A 14,572-nucleotide genomic window follows, 5' to 3' on the forward strand; every position below is an offset into this window, starting at 1 on the left:
GCACTAGGGGTCAGGTAATGACTGTGCTGACACTGCGCTGTCACTGCTGCTTGTTTTGTCACTGCCACTTGCTCCAACTGGGTCCAGATCTGGCTTGTAAGGAGCCCAGAGGTCCAGATTCAGCCCTGGGGAGGTGGGGACTAAGTTTGACTCCCCTGGAACCTTTATCCAGGCAGGGCAGAGTTCCTAATCAAACTATCCTGACAAATATATGTATAGGAAGAATGTTCACATGAACTCCCCATCCAGTTTTGGATTCATCTTCACTACAGAGCTTAAATAGAGTGGCAGATGAAAGCAAATACCCCTGCAGATAATTAAGGGATCCATCCCATGACAAAGTGATGTTAGCCCTCACTGAGGAACTTCAACAAGTAAGACTGCACCGGGCCTGTGTCAACTCTGAAAGTGCTGGAGATACAAACAGACATACCCAGTTACATAAAACTCGACTGTGAATTCCTGAGGAAGTTTCTCAGAAAGTTATAAAAGCTTGTCTGTTTGAATAAAATCATATTTACCTAACAAGGCATGAGAGTTGGCTATATAAATCTTTAAAGAGGCAGATGCATTCACCTTCCTTTCTCAACAGATCCAAGTTTTGGGAGTAAATCTCAGCGGGACATGCAGTTCAGTTTGTCATGAGCCTCAGCTGTTTCTAAGGACCTGGGTACCAGCACTGATTAAAAAATAAACACAAAAAAGTACTCACCTCCCAGATAGGGAAGAGTTACAATCTGTCTATTCAGACCTGGTAGAGAACAATGTATGGATCTGATTCTGATCTTTGTAATTTCTTAATTAAGAGTATTGTAACAACTTGTTTTTCATATAGCCACACATCTTATTTTTATATAGAAAGTGCAACTCCTGATGAGCTCTAGACTCAAATAAAGTTCTGATGTTATGGATACACCTTTAAATAAAAACTTTACCTAACTTTGTTTCCATATAATACAGAGCTTAAAAATCTGAAGTAGTTTGCTTAAAAATTGTTTGGCTGTAGCAGAGATGCCCAGGATAATTTTTTTATTTTCTGTACCATTACTAAAATTGGCAATAAAGTGAGGATCCTTATGAATAGGAGGAGACAGTGTAGAATTAAGGTCCTCTCTTCGATGTTAGTAGAAGAAGCTATGCCCAGCAGCCATTCTTAGGACAAAATTACAACTGAGGACAAAATTCCAATATCACATCTTCAGTCATTCATTTGTGTGATGCCCAAAAGAAGGTTTTATCACCCGGTTTTATATTCAGACCTAGCACACTTACACTCATGCTTTGAATTTAGACAGTATAACTCACCATTAAAACTGATGAGCCCTTATTTATTCCATTTCTATGTGATATAGAATGAAACGTTCTATTAAATAGCTGAATCCTATACAGAAACTCTGGAGGTTTATTTCAAAGAATCAGTTAAGGAAGTATTAAAACATTCAACTACCACAGCATTTTGTTAACAAATGGGAACGAAAATATTAAACTATTTATATACAGAACATGAAACTCACCAGTTTAGCTTCACTAGCCATGCAAAAGAGAGGAAGGAAAACATAGAGGAAATGGTGCGTGGTAAATGGGATTTTTTTTTTTAAATAAAACCCCTCTGTCAGCTTTAATAATTTACGATTATATTAACAACATAAGTAAAGTGATTTTTAAGTATCTGTGTTCCAAGATGAAATACACCGAGTACAAGATAAGATGCTCAGAGGCCATAGTGAAGAGGAAGTATAGACAAACATGTTGAGTATGTTCCTTCAGCTGAAATGTTTCTTCAGTGACCTTTAGTAAGTGTAATTTTAACTCCACTATTTTTATTTTTAAATGAGATTTTCAGAATGTGAATCCATGGAAAATGCTCCATACTAGTTCCTTGCCTGCAGTGTAAGGAGTGGGTTACATATACCAGTGGGGTATATTTCAGGATGTTACATAAATAGTGATATGATTTTGCAAGGTATTTTCTAAAGTATTATTCCACTTATAAGTTGTCCTTCTTATCCCATCAAAAAGAACCATGGCAATCACAACTGATATACACAAGGCTGGCCTGTCATCAGAACTACACTGCATGAAAATGCTGAGCAGATGACCCGCGTGGAATCCTGTAGGGCCAGACCATGTGAAGTCATTTGCTTTGCTCTACAGGGTCATCTGTTCTGTCACCATCATACTAGAGTGGGTGGTATCTTTAGAGATACCTTTGATATCTGTGATATCTCTGTGGTATCTTTAATAGGTATATTGTCTGCCCATTTAGGTTGCTGTGCTGAGTCATCTGATTTAGGCAGTTGGCAATAAGATGGTATGTGCAAAGGGCCACAATGGCAGAGTGGAGCAGATTACCTCGACTCTTCAGTTGAAGGCAGGCTAGGTAGAAGTACAGGACCTGTAAAAACCTTGCTGCAAGTTAAGTCTTCCAGACCCCTGGCTCAACAGGAGTAGGTCGCTGCTGGAGCTCCAGAGCTAGGAAATAGCCTATAAGGTGAGCTGGCAGGATGCCATTCAGACTTGGGTATGCCACAGTAGTCTGGACATTTAAACATACTCAAATGGGTTTTAAACACTTTGCATTGGGGAGGGGTGGAGATAAATAGGAAAATTTGAATTTTGGATACCTAAAACCAGGGCTGTTTGGATCTAGGTTTTTTTTCTTTGTACATCATATAAAATAGGAACCCAGAACTGCATTTTTTTGTTCTGTCTTTTTAAAACCTATTTACAGTTCCCATTTAATTAAAAGTATTTGTCCTGATATGTGCTGACATGGACATTTAGGCTGAAGACAATATGGTGAGTCATGGGCAAAATTAACTTTCATTTTAGTATTTTTAGTGCACTTAGTGTTTTGCATCCTTTCCTTCTTATTTGACTCTATAGGATTTTTGAATGCCAATCATTGTTCAAGGACCTTATCTATAGTTATTAGAATGTGTTCAGGAAGAAAACCTGTTTTCCTTAAAACAGAATCTGAAAATGTGGTGTTGGACTTTGGGGCCTTGTTACACATTAATTTTAGGCAGCTTCTGGAGCTCTTAACTCCCTTAGGTCACTTCCACATGAGTGGGGATGTTTGCCTCCCTGGGAAAAGGAAGCAGCAACACATGTTGTGCTGCTGTTACTTGTCCCCAGGGACTGCCTGTGCCACATGCCCTGTGTAGCAGGTTACCCTGGGTGGGGTAGAGGCAGCTGGGGCCAGCACCTGTGATAGTCCCAGCTGCCGTACCTGGGGTCCTGGGGGCCTCCTGGGCTAAAGCTACAGCTGTTCTGCTGCTCAGGGACTAGCTGGCTCTGGTTTTGAGCAACTCAAGCTGCCCCCATGTGCACCACCCTTTTTTTTTTTGCACAGGATTTTTTAAAATCCAGAATCTCCTGTGGTCAACCACCTCCTCCCACACACACACACTGCCATGGGCAACTGGTGCCTCCTGATTCTGGGGGGCACCAATGGCTGATTGCCTACTGGGGCTGATTGCCAATTGCCAACCAGGAGTACTGGTAGCAAACCCAGAAGTGCCGCCAGCACTTCTCTCGGTGCCCCCACATTCTTAGGGGGGGCACCGACTGTCACCCCCCCACTCCCCAGCTGGTGATGGCCAATCTCAGGGAGGACCAATCTCATTGCCCCCCCCCCACTCCTCCCCTATGTGTCGCTTATGCACATTGCTACCTTGCAGCACAGGGAACACCTGAATGTGTAGTGTGTGGCGTGACCATGCTAGTCTGGATGTGGCCTGATTGTCCACATATTAAAACCTACAACTAGTTTCAAGTACACTTTAGGCAGTTTAAATTTATGCCACTCCAGGGTAGGTTTCTCTCTGATCCATAATACCCATCTTGTACCCCAGATGAATCACCCAAGTTACAGTCCTCCAGCATCCCAGAATGCAGTGTCTGCTCCCCACCATCCTGCTTTGTGCAGACAAACTTTCCATACCCTGAACTCTATTGCCTAGGGGGTGGGTCTGGTACCAAGCCAACTCCCCTTCCAGCACCAGGGATGTGATCTTACAACCCCTAAAGGTGCAACCCTTTGCAAACAGCTTGCAGAGCACAAGCCACCTAGGTAGGTCACAGGACATGAATGGGTCTTGGAGTGGGGTCTAGGGGAGGTTGGGTCGGGGGGAGGTAGGAGGCTCCCCATGAATTAGGGCTTCCTTCCTGGGGGGAGGGACAGCATCTCTCACAAATTCCCTTCCCTCACTGCTCCCACCTCCCAGCTGCCCTAGGAAACACAACCAGAACTCCCCACACTCCAATCCAAAATCCCAAATGCAGCCTCGACAACTTTATGGTACAGTGGCTAGGTAACTGGCTCTTGTAGGACCCAGAGACTATTGATTGATGGAACTGAGTTATCATGGTGTAGGGTGACCAGTGGCATCCCTCAGGGTTCAGTTCTTACACCAGTGCTTTTCAACATGTTCATCAATGATTTGGATTTGGGTATGAACTAGCAACGTTCACTGATGACACCAAACTATGGGGGAGAATCATTGTGCTCGAAGATAGGCTGGCAATACAGGCCAACCTGGACAGGCTCGCAAGGTGGGCAGACCTCAACCTGATGTCATTTAAGATGGAGAAATGTAAAGTGCTCCATCTGGGGAGAAATAATCCACAACACATTTACTGGCTCAGCAGCGCTACACTTGCTAGCACCACATCTGAATGAGACCTGGGTGTCATGATGGACAACAAAATGAACATGAGCCACCAATGCGATGCCGTAGCTGGCAGAGCTAATCAAACACTGGGATGCATCTATTGAGGCATCTCGAGCAAGGCTAAGGATGTCATCATCCCTCTTTACTTGGCCTTGGAGAGACCACAGCAGGAGTACTGCATCCAGTTCTGGGTGCCGCACTTTGGGAAGGATGTGGAGAAGCTCAAAGAGTCCAAAGAAGGGCCACACACATGATTAGACCTAGATACCAGGTCATATGAGGACAGGCTGAAAGGCTTGGGACTGTTCAGCCTGGAGAAGAGAAGACTCAGTTGGGACTTGGTGGCAGCCTATAAGTATATCAAGGGCATATATCAGTGCTTGGGGAAGCATCTGCTCACCAAAGCCCCCAGGGGAGGACAACAAATAATGGGCACAAGCTGATTTAGAATCGCTTCAGGCTAGACATAAGGAAAAACTTCTTCACAAGTCAAGTAACAAAGGTTTGGAACAGGGGTGGTACAGTCACCCACCCTGACGATCTTCAAAATGCATCTCGATGCCCATCTTGCTGGGGTCATCTCAGCCCAGCAGTTTTTCCTGCCCAAGTTCAGGGGGGCTGAACCCAATGATCTGTAAGGTTCCTTCCAGCCCCTAACAACTATGAAACTATAGCTATGAAGCTAATCTATTAAAACATGAAACTTTTTAATTTACTTCCTCTTTAGTTCTTTTTAAACTCTTTTTTTAAACATTCTTTATTTTATCCTTTAATGGCTGTTTTCCTTCATTTCACCACACTTCCCCTACCCATATTTGCTTTCCACCTCCCATTTCATTGCCCACCCCCATCCCATTAACTCTCCACTTCTCAGCTGCATGTACCCACCTCTTCCCTACCACTCCTAGCCATGTCTCACACACTTCCACCTAGAAAGGACAGAAGTCTGTCTTGTTTCACCACCCCGGTTGTGGCAAGTCACAGCTGTAGGTCCTAGTAAAACCCCTGCTCACCAACCCTCTAGTGGCAAGTCACAGCTGTGCAGGTTGGGGACAGTGAGAGAAGGTTTTTAGCCTTATGGTGTGACTGCTCCAAACATGGGCTAGCCCTGATACTGATCAACATTTGAGCAGCTCAAAGTATAACATGTAACAAGGCCCTTATATTCAAGGTCAATTTTTAATGGGAACAATATTACACCGAGAGGTCTATCACAAAGGTATTTAAGTATTAAATTCTTGTTGTGTAAAACAGAAGTTAGATGCCTAAATAACTTCGAGGATCTTAGCTGTTTAACAAGCTCTCAGCATGGTTTTGTGCATTTTGAATTTTCCGGGGACAAGCAAGACTTGTAAACAGTCTGTTTGGATGCTTCTCTGTCAAAAAGGGGAGGGCGATACTTGAAATATGAAAACATCATAAACAAAAGTATAATGAAGTACAAAAAGCACTCATTGGGGTATGGGTTTAGTCTAAAAGAAATCAGATGGGCCTGGGTAAAGGAAAAGGTTGTGCTGCTTAAGAGAGGGGGGATCTCTGTTGATCTCTCAGCTTTTTTTTCAGATTTGTAAAGTTTTGGTTAAGGGATTTTGTTTCTCTTGCAATGTTTGGTGCATAGGAACAAGGGTGACTGCTTACCTTCTCTGTTCTTTTGACTTCTTCCTTACCCAGTAAAAGTCCCCTCACTCGCCCCCTGCTTTCCCTCATTATCTTGTATTAAAGTACTTCAAAAAAGTGTAGCAGCCTATTTGACATTTTGTTCTTCTTGTCAAGCAGGATTACCTCCCAGAGGTCCTAGACCTGCAGGAGCACATCACATTTGATGACATTCTGTACCAGCAATCCAGCCTCTAAAGCAGGGATGTGACTTTCTTCTCTAGCTAGGAAAGGAGCCTTACAATACTCTTTGGAATATCAGCTTCCCTTCAGTTGCAGCTGACCCAGCAAAGTTATTAAAGCAGATATTTTTCCTTCAGAAGTGACAGACATACACACACACACACACGCGCGCGCGCGTGCACAAAATGCCAGAGAAAACTGAATTGTACCAATATGTGTTACTCTATCCCTATCTCATTGTGCTTCATAAAGAATGCTTTGGCATTTTACTAATCTACTACTTCTGCAATCTTGGGACTGATGTGGAGCAGGGAGAGGCAAGTTACCCCTGGCTGTTCAAGGCTACAAATTATTGCAGATGGAGGTGGCAATGGCTTTGCTTTTGCCACAACGCTTCTTACATGAGACTGTCTGTTACACGGGATGCGTGGAGGATCTGTAGATGTTCCACCTGTGGCCTTCATCACTTCTCATTCAATCTTTATTCATTCAGTCTCAAACTTTCTATCTGTCATCTCCCCTGGATATCTTACCATCAGATCAAGCTAAGCATGGTTCAAATTGGTTATCTTTCCTGCCCACCCTGTAGGCGGTCTGCCACCACCCTTGTTCCTTTCCCTTATAATAAGCTTATCATTCTGTGATACCTTCTCCCTTCCATTGTTGATCCAAGGAAGTCAAACCCTGGTATTTCCTGCTCTAGGACATTTACAAGATTTGTCACTTTCTCTTTGCCCTGACAGCCAATACTGCCATCTAGATCCTCATCTGTTTCCTCCATTTTGGCTTTCCTACCATTTAAAATTAACTCACACCATTCAAATCCACACAAAATGCTGCACCAAGGTCATCTTCGGGACTCCTGAAGTTCCCACTTCCCCACATTGATTTCTTTCATAAGTGCAACTTCAGATAAGCTAGTTGTAGACTCTGTGCCAGCTACAAATGGGCCACGGTGAGACACTGATCATTAAGAAGATTTCAGGTGCAGCTGCAGTGGCACTTGCAACAGAAAGCTATTTGGGGTTTAATCTCTTTTAACCTGTTAGTCATTTTCATGTCCACTCACTCAAGGTCAGAGGAGTCAGATTTCTGCTATATCCAGAGACAGCTCATACTGTCCTGCCACACCTGGAACTGCAATTGCCCACCTCTTATTTAAGAGTTCTTTCATCATTGAGAAAGGTCATGGACCGAAAAGGCCTATCTGCCTTTTTCCTTGGTAGGATAGGAGGAAAGTTTCTTCCTCTGTTTCTTCTGGGTAGGACAGAGGTAGAGCAAACCTTTGGATCTAATGGCTTCTGTGATATTGCAGGTGTGAGTTGCTGCCATGATTTCTCCTGTGAGCTATCTTTTCAAACCTGTGCTTTTTTCTAAAGTGGAGCTCCAATTATTCACTGCACTTTAAACTGGATCACTAGATATGCAGCACTCTGTCCCTACCAGCCTGCCATGGTTATAAAGCAAACAATGTTTTAATTTGCTCTTGCAGTCCCAATTGAATGCAGTTCACCAGGTAATACATCTTGCAATTTTCACTCTCCTTTATTTTACCAAGGCACGTGAATACTGCCCACTTTGGGAGGTATGCAGCGCCAAACTGAAACACCCCACTGCTCCACTCCCAATACTTCTCAAACCAGAAATAGCGTAACTACATTTGCATGGATTTGCACCCAGGATATACCTGACTCTTCCTCTCTGGTTAGCTAATTAGTAGGGCTGTGCAAAGCTTCGGGTGGTGATTCGATTTGGAGGAGATTTGGCCTGATTCGGTGACTGAATCTCCGACTCCTAGTTGAATCAGGGAACCAATTTAAAGATTCAAATCTTTGGCAAAGATTTGGAGAGCTTTGATGATTTGGGCAGTCCCTGGTGGCTGCAGCAGGGACCTGCAGCTGACTCCAAGCTGGTAAGTACTAGGGGCAGGGGAACGGGGGCTGGGAGAGTGGTGAGGAGACCATGGGGGACTCCTGCCAGCCCCCTTGGCCCCTGCCCGCTCCCCCAGCCGCACCATGGCTGCCCACCCCCGCCCAAGCTTGGTACGTTAAAGAAATGCCCGGGAGCTCACTGGGTGCTGCTGGGCAGGGGGGTGATCCACACTGCCCCCCACTGTCCCATGCTTCACAGGGCTCTGCCACAAGCCTCCTGACCCCTCCCTGCTCCCTCGGTCTCCCCACAGGAACCCCACCTAGGCCAGCTCTGGCCCTTTAAGAAAAGCTGAGAAAAGCCCCAGGACTCACCGCTCCTGCAGCAGCCTCAGGGCTTTGGGGGCTTGTGCAGAGCCCCCCACATGGCCAGAGGCAGCAGGAGCCCCCCACTGGCAGGAGAGGTAAGTCTGGGGGGGTTTCTCCTTTTTTTTTTCTAAAAGGGCTGGAGCTGGTCTGTGTGGGGCACCCATGCAGGGACTAGGGGAATGAGGGGGTGGGGTCAGGGGGCTTGTGCAGAGCCCACCATGCAATGAGGGGCAGTGGTGGGCAGTAGTGATCACTCCCTGCCCAGCAGCACCTGCTGAGCTGGGGCTTTTTTTTTTAATAGCTGGGAGCCGGGGCGGGTGGGGCAGCCATTGCTGGGCTCAGAGAGGGTTGGGGGATGGGCCTGGCCTGGCTGATTCTGAGATTCATCTGAATTGAATCGGGACAGTGATTCAAATCACCGAATCAAATCACTGTCCCCCAAATTGGCCAAATCCAAATCCAAAGTGAATACTAGCTGCTTTGCACAGGCCTACTAATTAGCCCGCTGCAGTGTGGTATTAAGGGAGCTAATGCTCCACATATGCACAGCACTGCTACATGTGATAAGGGAGCAGTATAAACACCCTTGAGCTAGGGACAGACATTACACATAACCCAGTTCAAGTGATCAGAAACTGGTTTAAACCTGTAACAGAACAGATGTTCAGTGCTCATAAACCAGTTTGAAAATGGCTGAAACCAGTTTAAGATAAATGTGGAGGAATGTAGTATCAGACTTAAGTGATTTGACTCAAACCAGCTTATGCATGGTCTGTCCCAGACTCCTTGCTGGTTTAAAATAAACCAGAGATCCCCAGCATCCCAGCATGCTCTCTGGGCTGGGCAGGGCTCTCTGCTCCAGCTACAGGGCTGACCCCTCCCCTCTGCTCTCTAGCTGAGCAGGGACTGGGGCTAAAAGAGACACCAGCCAGCATGACTCTCTTAAGGCAAAGTGGGCAGGGAGGGGGTTAATTCTTCCCTCCTTCCCCTCCACAGTCAGAGTCAGCCTATCTGCTGGGGAGCTGCAGCAGTGGCCCCTGGAGCTAGCAGACCCTGGCTGCATGGGAGAGAGGACGGAATTAACCCTTCTTCCTGCCTCCATCACTTTAACAGGGCTGTGCTGTGTAGGTTGTCCTGGAGGGGAGCTCTGTTCCATGCTGGGGAGGACTCTTTGCCCTGCTTCTCCTCCCAGGGCGGGAAGGAAAACTTTGAAGCACTGGATCTGGACTTTTCCTTCTCTTCCCTTACCCCCACCAACCCCGGAGCTGGGAGGGGAGGCTCCATGTGATGCAGCTTGGCCCCAAAGCAGGGGCAGGGGGCGACTCTGTTCCATGCTGGGGGGAACAGCTCCGTTCCAGAGCTGCGGAGTTAGAAGCAGCTGGGCAGGCTGAACGAGGCTGTGCTCCTCCCCAGCGCCTCCCCACTGGCTGTCTCTAATCCCACAGCTCCACGCTGCCTGCCCACAGCTGGACTCTCACAGAGGGGAAGCCCTGGACTGGACTCTGTGGGGAAGAAGGGGCAGGGCTCCCTCCACTCAGAGAGTGCTTTGCAGCTGGCAGTGGGGGAGAACGTGCAACCCCCCCCCCCACCCAGATGAGCTCTGCACTCCTGCTGCACCTCTAGGAGGAGAAGGGGAAAGATGCTTCCCCAGTAGAAACAGAGCCCCCCTGCCCTGGAAGAGAGGAAGAGTGGGGGGAAGAGTCCCCCTCTGTGGCTGGGATGAGCCCCCCCCCACCAAATATGGGGAGAAGCAGGGTGAACAGTTCCCCTCTGGGGCCAGGCAGCCTCACAGAGCCCCCTCCCTATGCCACAGTGCTGGCAGGGAGGAGGGAGAGGAACCCCCCAGCACCAAACAGGGCCCAGCTCCTGGCCCTGTGGTTGTAGGAGAGGGAGGAGGGGGAAGAGTTCCCCTCTAGGGCTGGGCAGCCCTGTGTGCCCAGATTGCTCCTGACTGACAGGGACCCCTGGGGCAGGCCTGCTGGGGCCTGGCAATGCCCTTCTCAGCTCACCTTCCCTGGGGAGGGGAGGGCTACTCTAGTGCCCCTGAGCTTCTGGCCTGAGCCACTGCCAAACGTCTATCCACTTGTACATTGGTTTAGCCTAGTCAGGTTATACTAACCTGCAAAGACTGAATCAATTCAGGCTTGGGCTTTTTGAATGTCTGTCCCTAGCCTTGGTGTTAAACTTAGACCTCAGGGTAACACATCAGGCCTGATTGCAGCTGGTACCTTCAAGATACTCCTTGTAGGGTGCCTGCGCCTAGAAACTGATTAAGGTAACTCCAGAACAGCTTGTTCCTTTCATACATATTATCCTTTTACCCAAAGGCACAAATAAAGTAAGAAAAAAGGGTTTAAACCCCCACTAGACTCACATGCCAGGGATTTGCCTGCAGCTTATCACCTCTCTCAAGTTTAGTATTCAAGTTTAGGATTCTGCAGAATCTATTCTTCCTGCTGCACGCTCTTCCCATATCAGGGCTTCACCCCAAATTCAATCTTTATCCATTCTTTCCCCATAAGCCCAGGTTTTTACAGCTTTGTGTTCTTTTGAGGTCTGGACTTAGAAAGCCAAGCCTTTGAGCCTTCCTGTAATAGGCTAGTATGGACTGTATAATGACTAGGTCTTCATTGTTTCTCTTAAAGACCCCTTGGGATTCTCCCTAGAGATATCTGAATTCTTATTTCTGATATCTGCCTCTCCCCAGTAATTTCCTTTGGCTCAACAATATGCAACTAGCCAGAATAATTAAGCAGATAAACTAGAACAGACCTGATACTTATACAAAATAAGATATACCTTTCATCCCCCACAACTTCCTTTCTTCTCCTCCCTGTGCGGCATCAGACAGCACTATGAGACTTGGAAGGCAAGCAGGCTTCTAAAATTCTTTTTAGGAACTAACTCATGGCTGCCAAGATGTTGCTTCCTTTTCAGAACTGGAACCAGATTCCACAACTGTCTGAAAGCTGCAACACCCATGAGGTAGGTTTACATCTTTACATCTCCATGCTTCAAAATCCATGAAAACTATGCAACAAGCTTAAGTTTGGTCCCAATTATACAGCTGGACTAGGCACAAACATTCAAAAATCCCAAGCCTGAAGTGATTCAATATTTGCATGTTAGTCTAACCTACAAAGATTTAACCATTTTGCAAGTGAATAGACATTCCCTTTTTACCATTTCAGAAATGCAGGCAGGTGCCTGCAGTGCCTCAGGCCAGAAGCCTGGGGATGCTAGAGCAGCCCTCCCTTAACTTTCACAGGGAAGCTGAACTGAGGGGGAGGCATGGCCGGGCCCTGGCAGGCCTGAGTAAGAATGAGGAGGGGTTTAAACCCCAACCTTGGCCTGCAGAGTTTGGAGGGTGGGAAATGAGGGAGTGTGGCCAGACTGCTGTGGCTGGCGGGGGAGAGAAGAAAGGAGGAGGAGGAGGAGGAGGAGGGGAGAGCTCTGCCCACCCCAGCAGCTCCCTTACTTTCTACCAAGAGAAATCTGGGCGCAGAGAGCTGCCTGCCAAGAGAGGGACTTTTCACCCTCCTCCTCCTTCTCCAGCACCCCCTCCCCACCAGTGTGGGGTGGGGAGAGGGGGGCTCTGTGCAGGGCTGCCTGGACCCAGAGGGGGACTCTTTCCCCAGCTCCTCACCCCCCATGTGGGTTGGTGAGGGGCAGGGGGAGCTCTGTGTGGTGCTGCCTGACTTGTCCCATCCCAGTCTGGGTGCAGGGAGCAGTTGTCACTGAGCTGCAGCCCCTGGGGTGGCCTCACCCCCACAGCCTGGCCCAACCCTGCTGAGCCCTAGCTAAGGCAGCTGCACAGCAGGGCTGGATCAGGTCAGGCTGTGGGGGCAGGGCCATCCTTAGTGGCTACAGCTCAGTGATGGGGATGCTGGGCCCTATCAGCAGTGCAGCCTGGCCTAGCACACACGGGCAGTGGCTTGCTGGGCAGTGGACTACCTGGGTCCTGTGATGCTTTGTGGGCACATGGTGCTGTGAGGGCACATGGGTCTGCAGTGAGCCCCAGCAGCTGGCCTCCTGTGAGCCTGCTGGAACTTCTGAGCTGGCCCTGTTAGCACGTTGCCTGGTCAGCCACTGTCCGTGCTTGCTGGGGCAGGCTGCACTGCTGACAGGGCTCGGAGTCCCCGTCACTTAGCTGCAGGCACCAGGGATGGCCCCACCCCCAAGGCCTGGCCCAGCCCAGCCGTGTGGCTGTCTCAGCTGGGGCTCAGCAGAGCTGGGCTGGGTTAGGCCGGGCCACAGGGGTGGGGGACATCAGGGGCTGCAGCTCAGTGACAGCTGCTCCCCATGCCCAGGCTGGGCCAGCCTGGGCTAGGAAGAGCTGCACAGAGCCCCGCCCCTGCCCTGTGGCAGCAGGGGGGAGGGGGAGGGGGAGGGGGAAGAGGAGGAAGGGGAAGAGTCCCCCTCAAGCACTAAATAGAGTCCCCGCTTCCTCTCCCCACCCAACAGGGAAGGAAGAAGCAGAGGGAAAATTCCCCCTCCAGGGCTGAGCAGCTCTGCATAGAGCCCCTCTCCCAGGCCTGCAGTGGCGGGGGGGGGGCAGGAGGAGGCATAAGAGTCCACCCCAGAACTGAAAAGAGCTCCCTCACCCCACGGGGAAGGGGAAGAGTCCCCCTCTGGAGCCAGGCAGTCCTGCACAGAGCGCCCCCCCCCAGCCTGTGGCAAGGCAGGGGGCAGAGAGGAGGGGGGGTTGTTCCACCCCATCTGCAATCCCCAGTGGGATGGGTGGGGGGAGAATTCACCCCCTCCTTGCCCCTTTAGCCTTAATGGGGCCATGCTGGGAGAGCTGTGGTCCCTGTCAGTGAGACAGGGAACGGAAGTGGGGAACAAGCCTCCTCCTGGGCAGTCTGACAGAGGCTGCTGACCTTCCCCATCCCCTTGCTGTGCCACATGCCATCCCAGCATAGCCCTGTAAAGGTGAAAGGACAAGGTCAATTCTTCCCTCTGTCCCTTCTACCCCTGGGAACCACAGCCAGGGTCTGCCAGCTCCAGCTGCCCCCCCCACCCCGTGCCTCCGCCACTCCCAAGCAGACAGGCAGACCCTGGATGCAGTGGGGGGGGGAGAAGAAGTAGGGAAGAATTAACCCCCTCCCTGCCCACTCTGCCTTAACAGGGCTATGCCAGTCAGTGTCTTGCCATGTCTCTGCCTCTGCTCCAGCTAGAAAGCAGAGGGACGGGGCCAGCCCTGCTCGCTGGTGCAAAAAGCACAGCCCAGCCCAGACTGCATGCTGGGATGCTGGAGGACTCTGGTTTAATTTAAACCAGGAAGGGGTCTAGAACAGAAGTTGCATAAAACAGTTTCCCCCAAATCAGTTAAGCCTGATACTACATTCAATTAGGTTTATCAGAAATATACCAGTTTTTGGCATTTGGAAACTGGTTTATGTGCACTGAACTTATGTTCTCTTACAGGTTTAAATCAGTTTCTGATTATTTAAACCAGTGTATATGTGATGTCTTTTTCTAGCTCTGTGGAGGAACATCTCTCCAGTAGGACTCTTGATGTACTGGTTATGTCTATATAATCAACTTGCCATCCCCAGAAGAAACACTCTCAAAACTACAGTTCCATATCCATATTTGCAGGGAAGCTAGATGAGATAGATTAACCGGTACTATGACTCAGCAGTGCTAATTAGCGACCCCCTCTCCCCTCCCCCAAATAAATACACTGCACGAACACAGTTTAAAAATACTTCTAGGTTAGGCAGTATCCCCATCATGGAGCAGCACAGCATCGTGGAGGGTGCTTTCTCTGGAGACAGTAAAAGCATACTATTGATATAGCCAGCGTGGATTTTTCGC

The sequence above is a fragment of the Alligator mississippiensis genome, chromosome 13, assembly GCF_030867095.1.
Source record: "Alligator mississippiensis isolate rAllMis1 chromosome 13, rAllMis1, whole genome shotgun sequence".
In the NCBI taxonomy this organism is placed as follows: Eukaryota; Metazoa; Chordata; order Crocodylia; family Alligatoridae; genus Alligator; species Alligator mississippiensis.